This window comes from Monodelphis domestica, chromosome 6 (genome assembly GCF_027887165.1).
Source record: "Monodelphis domestica isolate mMonDom1 chromosome 6, mMonDom1.pri, whole genome shotgun sequence".
Classification (NCBI taxonomy): Eukaryota; Metazoa; Chordata; class Mammalia; order Didelphimorphia; family Didelphidae; genus Monodelphis; species Monodelphis domestica.
Window position 1 is genome coordinate 222,378,284 of NC_077232.1, and position 10,439 is coordinate 222,388,722.

Sequence of the window (10,439 nt, forward strand, 5' to 3'; positions counted from 1 at the left end):
TATGTATTGATCCTATAAGTATTTGCTTTCATTTTATTTCTCCTGTATTGGAGAGAGAATAATAATCATAACAAGTCCATTAGTTAGGAAAGTTGGAGAGAGAAAAGTCACAGAAGGGGTCAATGGGGGGGGGGTTCTGGGGTGGGGCTGCCTTGCAGTTCCTGGCTCCCAAACTGTGACCTTGTCAGCCAGTAAGAGGTCTGTTGGCTCCCCACACATATGTACACAAATATTTATATATTTTTATATAAAGTATATATTTTTTTATATATCAGTTCTTGTTTTAATGGAAAAGAACTGAAAACCAAAGGGTTGATTGCTCATCAGTTGGAAAATGGCTAACTCACTCATGGAATCTAAATGCAATCAAATAGGATTGAGCCATAATAAATGATGAAAGGGATGGATTCAGATAAACCTAAGAATACTTGTATGAATCTTTGAATAGTGAAGTGAACAGGAGAACAATTTATTCAATAATGGCATCATTAAAAAATAAACAACTTTGGAAGACTTGGGGACTCTGATCAATGCAATGACCAAACCATAATTCCAGAGAACTAAATTCTACCCACCTCCTCACAGAAATGAGGAACTCAAGAAGCAAAATGAGCCATAAATTTTTGGATCTGGCCACTAAGAGAATTTGTTTTACTGACTATACATATTTGTTTAAAGGGTTTTTCTTTTCTTTTCTTTTCTTTTTCCCTGTTGCAGTGGGAGTGAAAGGGTGAGGTAAAAGGGAATTGCTAACAAATTTAAAATATTTAATTATATGCAAAGTTCTGATGAGAAAATAAGTATTTGTGAGCTTGTAATCATAAATATAAATCAATAAACATAATTTCACATGCTAAAAAAGAAATCTTTTTATGCCAACAATTAATGACAATCACAAATTATTTATATATATATATATATATATGTATATATATATATATATATATATATATAATGACAATAGCAAAAAGGTGATGAGATTCCTCAGAATTATTTTCATTATTTCCTGAATTGTGACAGGTGGACAAAGAGATGGTGACTTCATTTTATTTTGACAGTTGAACAAGGATAATTCAAACATTTACAAGTACTAGCCTTGAACTAAGAGAAATCATTCTAGATTTTTGAGGCCTTCTCAGTGTACTCCAAGTTATATCAGGTTATATATACCTAGAAAGGTTTTTGGTTTCTGTCTAGTGATAGGCTGTGGCTTTGTCATTTGAGGGTCAGCTAACATGAAAGGGACTCATCATCCTGGATAGCCATCAGAGGACTAATGTTCTTTTGCTATCTGTGTAATTTTGAGCAAGTCAGAGGGTCCCTGGGCAAGTCTTCTCAGCTATAAAATGAGATAACTGGAGAGAATTCAGAAACTATTTTGTCTAATTTTTACCTGAACAAGAATAGTTTTTACAAGACATCCAATAGTAGTGGTAGTCTCTCAGTGATCGAGAATGACTATTGTCTTTGTGCATTATCATCTATTGATGTACCCTCATGTGGCTTTGGAGTCCAAAGGCTGAGGCGCAGAGTTTGTGGCACATGGGGCATAGGACGCCAGTTGTGATGGGAGGTGCGGTTGTGGCCTGGTGTCGGCGTTCACGCACAGCGGCAAGACGTCGACGTTGCTCATCTTCAAAGGTGTTGGTGGCATGGTTGATGTGGGTTCGCCAGCTGCTTCTGTCAGAGGCAGCGAGTTCTAGTTGCTTTGGTGTCATGCCAGCCCACTTCAAGTTGGACTTTAGCTGATCCTTGAATCTTTTCTTTGGTCGGCCTTGTTTCCTGAGTCCAGCTGACAGTTCACCACAGAATACCTGTCTTGGTATTCGCTGTGGGTCCATGCGGATGACGTGTCCAGACCATCGTAGCTGGGCTTTGAGGACCAGGACTTCGATGCTGGTGGAGTTGGCTCTGTCGAGGACTTCCTGATTGGTGATTCGGTCCTGCCATCGGATCCTCATGATTGACCGGAGGGAGCGTTGGTGGAATTGCTCCAGCTGTTTCATGTGCTTCCGGTACAGTGTCCATGTCTCACAACCATACAGGAGCGAGCTGAGGACCACTGCGTTGTACACTTTGAGCTTCGTTGCAGTGCTTACACCTCTGTGTTGGAGGACTTTGCAGCACAACCGCCCCAGTGCCTGGCTGGCCTTTTGGATCCTGGCACTGATCTCATGTTCTAGGGACCCGTTGTTGGCGATGGTGCTGCCCAGGAACTTGAAAGTGCTGACGTTAGAAAGCTGCGTGCTGTCAATTGTAATGCACGGCTGGTTCGTTGGCCTCCCTGGTGCAGGTTGGAACAGCACCTCTGTTTTGCTGAGGCTGATAGTCAGGCCAAACAGTTTTGTTGCGGTGGAGAACCTGTCCACAATGGTTTGGAGATGATTTTCTTGGTGGGCCATGAGAGCACAGTCATCTGTGAAGAGAGCTTCCAGGATGAGTCTCTCTGTTGTCTTTGCTTTTGCAGTCAGGCAGCGAAGGTCGAATAGTGAGCCATCCAGTCGGTATTTGATGTAGATGCCCAGGTCTAGATCCATCACAGCATGTGGTAATACTTGGGTGAAGTATAGGTTGAATAGTACCAGAGTGAGGACACAGCCTTGTTTCACGCCATTGGAGATGTTGAAGCGATCAGAAGTCTCTCCACCAGATAGGACTTCCCCTGTCATGTCGACGTGAAAGAGCTGGATCAGTTTGATGAATTTTGCTGGGCAACCGAGCTTGCTGAGGATCACCCACAATGCGTCCCTGATAACTGTGTCAAACGCCTTTGTCAGGTCTATGAAGACAATGTAGAGACTTAGGTTCTGCTCAAGGCATTTTTCCTGCATTTGCCTCACCGTGAAGACCATGTCGATGGTGCTTCGATCTGGTCGGAAGCCACATTGTGATTCAGGCAGGTTCTGCTCTGAAACAGATGACAGGAGTCTGTTGAGTATAACATGGGCGAGGATCTTTCCAGCAGTGGAGAGTAGTGAGATGTCTCTGTAGTTGTTACAGGCTGCTCGTGAGCCTTTGTTCTTGTATAGGGCTATGATGGAGGCATCACTGAGTTCTGGGGGCATGTCTTCCTCTTCCCATATGCTGGTCAGCACTATGTGGAATGCCTGGAGCACCTTTCCATTTAAGGCCTTGTGCACCTCGGTTGGGATCCCGTCTTTACCGGGTGCCTTGCCTGCACTCATTTGTTGAATGGCTTTTTGGACTTCCTCTATTGAAGGAGGGACGTCAAGTTGTTCAATGGAGTGGTTTGGGGGGATCTGGTCAAGGGAGCTTTGGTCGACTGAAGAGGGTCGGTTGAGAAGCTGACTGAAGTGTTCTTTCCACCTGTTGCTGATGCCTTTTTTATCTTTTATGAGAGTGTCACCGTCAGAGGATAGCAAGGGAGTGGTGGTGGGTTTTAATGGCCCGTAGACAGTCTTGAGGGCACTGAAAAATTGTTTGTAGTTTTTTGTATCAGCAAAATGCTGTATTTCTTCTGCCTTTTTTTCCCACCATTGGTCTTGCATCTTCCTGATCTCACGTTGCGCCGTGGCTTGGAGAGACTTGAATCTGTCCTTTTTAGGAGCAGAGTTTGGGTTATTTTGCCATTCCATAAAGGCTTTGTTCTTTTTGCTCAATAGGTCTTCAATAGCAGTGTTGTTCTCCTCAAACCAGTCCTGGTGGTTGCATTGTTTGGGGCCTAGGACTGCCTTTGATGTTTCCTTCACTGCGTCTCTGAACTGTTTCCATTTCTCAGTTGAGCTTCCAGTGAGTGGTCCCTTGGCAGACAGCTTGTCGTCCAGGCAGGACTGGAATGTTTGCAAATAAGATGGATCTCTAAGACGACTCACGTTGTAAAATGTGCGAACTGTCTGGGCGCGTTTTGGATGGCGAGGCGCAATGCACATTTGAAGAATCGCTCTAACCAATCGGTGGTCTGTCCAGCATTCAGCTCCTCTCATGGCTCTGGTCATCTTTACATCCTGGATGTCTCGCCGGCTTACAATGATATAGTCAATGAGATGCCACTGTTTTGATCGTGGGTGCATCCATGTTGTTTTATATTTGTTCACCATTCTGAACACAGTGTTCGTGATGGTGAGGTCGAACTCTGAGCATTTGCTGAATAGCAGTAGGCCATTGTTGTTCATTTTGCCCTGTCAACTAGGAAAAACACAGAACTATTAAATAGTCAAAATCACTCTTTAATCAAGGGAAAAGGGGTTAGCGCTGCTACTACGACAACAGAGCTGATTTCCAAGACTGCACCGGAGTCAAGACGCTCTGGTCACCAGCCCCTGGGAGTGCCACCGACTCAGGATGGACTCCGAGGAACAAAAGAACTTAGAGAACCTATATACCACTCTAGATGACCTGGGGGCTTTAGGATTAGAGGGACAGTTGATTGACTTTACAATGGTAAGAAAGGAAAATGAAGAGTTCCGGACAGGAATAATAGTGAGGGGCTGGGGCCCTACAATGGACACAAAAGGGAAAGACTCAGCCTAGGGCTGGGTCACCTTGGTCATGGACTTTAGCCTAGGGGGAAGAAACCATTGGGACAAAAGGGATGTTTAATATTGGATGGGATTAGCTGTTCCCACCCAAACTACCAGGAAGTTCACTGTCTGGTGAAGAGGGACCTTCCCTCAGGGGGAAACTCTCCTGTGACAAGGTCAAAACCTGGGGTTTCTATACTCAAACTAAATAAACTGGGGATCTCTAAATTTCCATGTTGACACACCCCCCTTTTGGTCAAGACTGAACGTCGCTGACCAAACATGGACAAATGAGTAATGCTATATGGGATTGGACTCCATCCCCTACTGGTGAGAAAGTCTAGGGACACAGATATTGGTGATTGGCATTTGGGGGCGTTCCCCAATGCCACCGGCGCATTGACAATTGAGCCAGAGAGGCAGGCAGTCTGCCTTTGGTCAAAAACTGACTAACAATCAAAACACTACCCCAATTCCCAAAGTCTCAAGTCTTTCACTTCTGGTGGGTCCTGATGATGTCTTCAGCCTCTTCTCTCGCAGACTTCTGTCCTCTGGTAGGCTCCTCCTTTGGTATCAGCCAGCTTCCTTGCTGCTGCAAGAGAAAACTTAAGAGAGATCTATAAACACATTCTTTAACAGGACTTGATCTACTCCCTATATGCTTATTCACTATAAGGATTATCCACACTGCTAACCTCAAATCTGTAATTCCATTTTATTAATTTTAATAATGTCTTTTCCACACAAATCATAAAATCATGTAATTTACATGCTTAATTAGAAAGATTGCCTTACTTTACCAAAATATAAAAATCCTACAAACTGTAGAAATATAAAGGCAGAAAAATTCTCACTATTAAAATGCTTCTAATCTTCCCTTAATTTTAAAACCTTATACACTCAACTCACACACCCCCCTTTAGGGAGGTTGAAATGCTAGGCATTTTGGAATTGATTTCATTCCTTTTAGCTACTTAACCATAACCATGGTCCAGATTTAAAATATTTATCTTCTATTACTAACAATAATTTCTAGACTCCATCATTTCTTCTTAACCTCTTCTGATACTACTTTGAGACAACTTAGCACTCTGGAATCTTTGCTGCAAATTCTCAGCTGTCACTTTCAAGTTTCAAAACTTCCCTATAAGGGTAAAAATGTTCCCTTTTTAAAACTTTTCCTACTTCAATTAAGTTTGGGGAATAGCTCTGTCCTTTCTAGGTTCTCTATTTAAAAGGACTTTGCTCAGGGTAAATAAAATTCTCAAGGGAAATAAAAATAGTTTTATGTCTGCTACAGAAACATTTCTAGTCAATGAAAATGATGAGACCCAATACTTATCCGGATCCAATATCTTGGGGCTCCTTCAGGTTTCTCGTAGGGATGTCTTCAAGAATCCTTCAGATTATAGGCTACAGGAAAATCTTGTCCAGGCTTTTGGCTCTTAAGAAATGTCTTGAAATTAAACTAATAGGTTTTAATCACTTCACCCACACTTCAGAATTGGGGTGGTAGAATACAGGACATTCCTAAAAAATTTTAGAATTTCCCAGGTGAGAAATTCCTTTATTAGCGGTCATGTGCCAATGATCATCAGAAATAATGATCACAAAACCATTAGTTCTCTCCACTAAAGAAAGTAAAAATTAGTTATCAGTAATCACTGGTCTTTTAAAACAAAAATCTATTGTAATGGTTGCACTCTGGAAATTTACCTTAAGAATTCAAAAATTAGTTTATAGTTTATGATCCTTTTACTTTTTCAGAATCTAAAACCAATAATATGTTTTTCCAAACACAAAATTTAGGATTACTAAGAAAGCTTAGAAATTACCTTTAACTCTGAATACTTCTACAATTCCTTTCTTTTCTTTCTTTCCTTTTTTGCTCTAATTTACTTTTGGCTCCAAGTTTCCCTTTCTCTTATCCTTGCCTCAAGCCACTTTGGCCTAAGGCTAAAGCCGCTTCTAAAGAGGAAATTTGTTGGTCAGTTTAAAATGTTCTGGGCTTCCTTACCATTTAGAGCAATACCCTTTCCCCCATTATTTCTTGTCATTTACACCAATTCAATGACCAGTCAGGTCTGCAGTTGACCATCCTAAAATGAACTTTCTTTACTCCAGAACTCACACTTTGCTATTTGAAAACAATTAACAGCTTGGAAAAATGTAAAGTTATAGCACTCAAATAACCAATTAGTACCTAGAATAAAATGCACCTTGTTACTAATATTAACTGTGCTTGATACACAATATTTCACCCATTAACAAAACCAAAACTTTGGGAAGAAAAATTAGACCTTAAAGTTAAGAATTTCTGGACCTCCTTTTGCCTCCTGTTGGATATTCCCATATCCAGATCACCAGTTCTGGTCTCACCTCTTCAACTTTTGGGAGCAATTCATTGTTAACACAACTTACAGACATTATTTGCTAACATTTAAATCACAAGCATTTGATTATTAGCGAAGTCTCCGCCTAAGGAATCCATTAGACATACAATACAAACAAAAGCCCACAGAAAAAAAATTTGAGAAGAAATCCAGAACTTAAATTCTTAAGCTTCTATGAGCTTTTTTTTTTTTTGCAAAACTATTTAAATAATAAACCATTTAAACCTCAAACCATTGTATCTCAATTCATGGAGAAACTTTCTCTCTTTTAATCAACTTAAAGCAGTTACTCAGACCCTCAATTGAACACTCAAGGCTCTCACACCCCAAACTTGAGTTTCCCATTCAAAACTTTCAGCCAACCATTCACGCCTCTGACCAGCTCTCCTGGCCCTCACCTCTCTCTGGTTCTTACCCTTCTCCTGGTCTATGGACCGTTCTGACCTGGTTTTTCTTCGAGTGTGTCCCTCGAGCCTTTGGTTGAAGACTTCTTCAATCTCTCGACCTGCTTTGCTTAACACAGACTGCAGAAACAACATCCTTTCCTCATTGAGTGAACCCCACCTTGGCCAGCTTACCTTCGGATTGGCCTTTGTCATTGCTTGCCACTTCTCTAAATACTTGCTTGCATCAGGTCCATACTTTGAAACCATATAACTTTCGGCCGTATTTCTTTGGGCTACAGACCGCCCCACCAAATTTTGGGACAACAGACAAGCTGTTACCCATGTCCAATGACTATGGACAAATTGACTAAGGATCCCTTAATTAAAGAGCGAGTTATTCCCAAACCAGAGATGCGAGTCCTACCTCCGAGAGAGCCGCTTACCTGGCCCTTGCTAACCGGACTCCTGACCCAACCCCAAACAGGTTGTGTGAGGTACCTCAAGTCTGGGGTCCTCGTTAGCTGGAGGGCTCAGGCCGCGGGGACTTCGGATCTCGGTGGGACCTCCATTAATGTCAACTAGGAAAAACACAGAACTATTAAATAGTCAAAATCACTCTTTAATCAAGGGAAAAGGGGTTAGCGCTGCTACTACGACAACAGAGCTGATTTCCAAGACTGCACCAGAGTCAAGACGCTCTGGTCACCAGCCCCTGGGAGTGCCACCGACTCAGGATGGACTCCGAGGAACAAAAGAACTTAGAGAACCTATATACCACTCTAGATGACCTGGGGGCTTTAGGATTAGAGGGACAGTTGATTGACTTTACAATGGTAAGAAAGGAAAATGAAGAGTTCCGGACAGGAATAATAGTGAGGGGCTGGGGCCTTACAATGGACACAAAAGGGAAAGACTCAGCCTAGGGCTGGGTCACCTTGGTCATGGACTTTAGCCTAGGGGGAAGAAACCATTGGGACAAAAGGGATGTTTAATATTGGATGGGATTAGCTGTTCCCACCCAAACTACCAGGAAGTTCACTGTCTGGTGAAGAGGGACCTTCCCTCAGGGGGAAACTCTCCTGTGACAAGGTCAAAACCTGGGGTTTCTATACTCAAACTAAATAAACTGGGGATCTCTAAATTTCCATGTTGACAGCCCACTCATCCCTCTATTGCCTAAAGACCTCCAATGATTACTAAATGAAATGAAAGTATTTTTTCCTTTGAAACTGTTTCTAAATATTTACACTAATATAATATTATAACAGTGTAATAGTTCAACAAGATACACAAGAAGGTGAACTGAGTAGAACCAAAGGAATAATTTATATAATAACTGCAATATTGTAAAAGAGCTCAAATTGATGCAATGACCTACCAGAATTTTCATAGAACCAATGAAGAAACATGCTAACCACCTTCAGAAAACTCAAGGTGCAGAATAAGACATTCTTAACATGCCCAATGTAGGGATTTGCTTTGCTCAACAAGCCATATCTGATACAAGGTTTAAGAAGTAATTATGTGGAATGATAGAACACTTATACCTAGCATTAAGAAGACCTAAGTTTGAATCCACATGCAGTCACTTAATAACTAGGTAACATTAGGCAAGTTACCTACCTTCTGTCTCCCTTATTTTCCTCAATTTGAGATAGCTTTTTTTAAACACAGTGCCTGGCATATAGTAAGCAATTAACAAATGCTTGTGTTATTTTTCCTTCCAAGGGCTTTGCTTTAATTTCTTTCAATTTAGTGTGAATAGAGGTTTAATGATAGAGTTACTAAAATGAAAAAAAAAAGGTGTCACAGAATTACTATTTAGAATGAACAAAAGAGAATAGAACACAGGATAGTAGGAAACACAAAATAAGTATATTTTTAAAAATCATCTTGAATTTGCTACATATTTGGAAAAAGATAGCTACATGGGGGGCAGAAATCATCTATACACGCAAAATGATTTTTATGTTCTTTGTATAGGTAGCATACTTACCTTATTTAGCATTTGGAAAGTTCATTTAAAAAATCATTAAAAATACAGTTGTAGCAATGGCTTTAGTAAAATGAAAAGTAAGAGAAGCAACAGTAAGTTAAGAGGTGAAGATGTCTAAGATAGCCATTTCAATAGTCATTTTACAAGAACATTGTTCACCAGGAAGCCCAATTAGACTTTATGTTATTTCTTAAAAGGGAAAATATAGTATAATGGAAAATATTCTTTACTTGGTGTAAGGAAACCTAAGACATGATCTTGGTTTTGACATGAACTGTGTAACCCTGGGCAAACTATTTCATGTAGTACTGTATAAGGAGTACTTGTGCTGGAGTCAGAGAATGAAGGCTCAAATTCTACCTCTGATATTTACTACCCAGGGGATGGCATAGGCAAACAACTTGAATTTCCCAGATCTAGTGTCTTTATCAAGGAGGGAATGAATAATAGAGGGAGGGAGAAGGGAGAAAGCAAGAAGGAAGGGACAACATAACTTTACAGGATGGATCATGATTGATTATTTTCTTATATTTGATATTATATATATGTGTGTATATATATATATGTATATATATATATAATGAATAGTATTTATTGATATATAAAGGGACATTTGCATTGGGAGGACCATTAACCTTTTTAGATCATATCATGGAGTATTTAGAAAATTTGCTATTGGCAGAAAATTACATAGACTGGAAAACATAGTTTTTACTTTATAGAAGTATTTTTTATATTTTACACACACACACACACACACACACACACATGTTGTCTCCCTGATAGAATGTAAGTTCCTTTAGGGCAAACAACAGTCATTTATTAAGTACTCACTATGTGCTAGGTACCATGGCATGCACCAGGAATATGAAACAAGAAAAAAAAAAGGAGGAAGAGGAGGAAAAGAAGGAGAAGGAGGAGGAGGAGGAGAAGGAGGAGGAGAAGGAGGAGGAGGAGGAGAGGGACAGGGACAGGGAGAGGGAAAGGGAGAAAGAAAGGCACTTCCTGCTCTTAAGAAAGCTTCTATTCTAATGAAGAAAGTCAACACAAAAAGGAAGGGGAAAAGGGAGAAGTATGAGATTTGTGGTGGAGATAAGTACCTTCACAGGAATATAGTATCAAAACATGGAAAATCAGAAGCAAATTAAGTAGGTGAATGAAGGGTTGTGGGTCTAGGATAGCT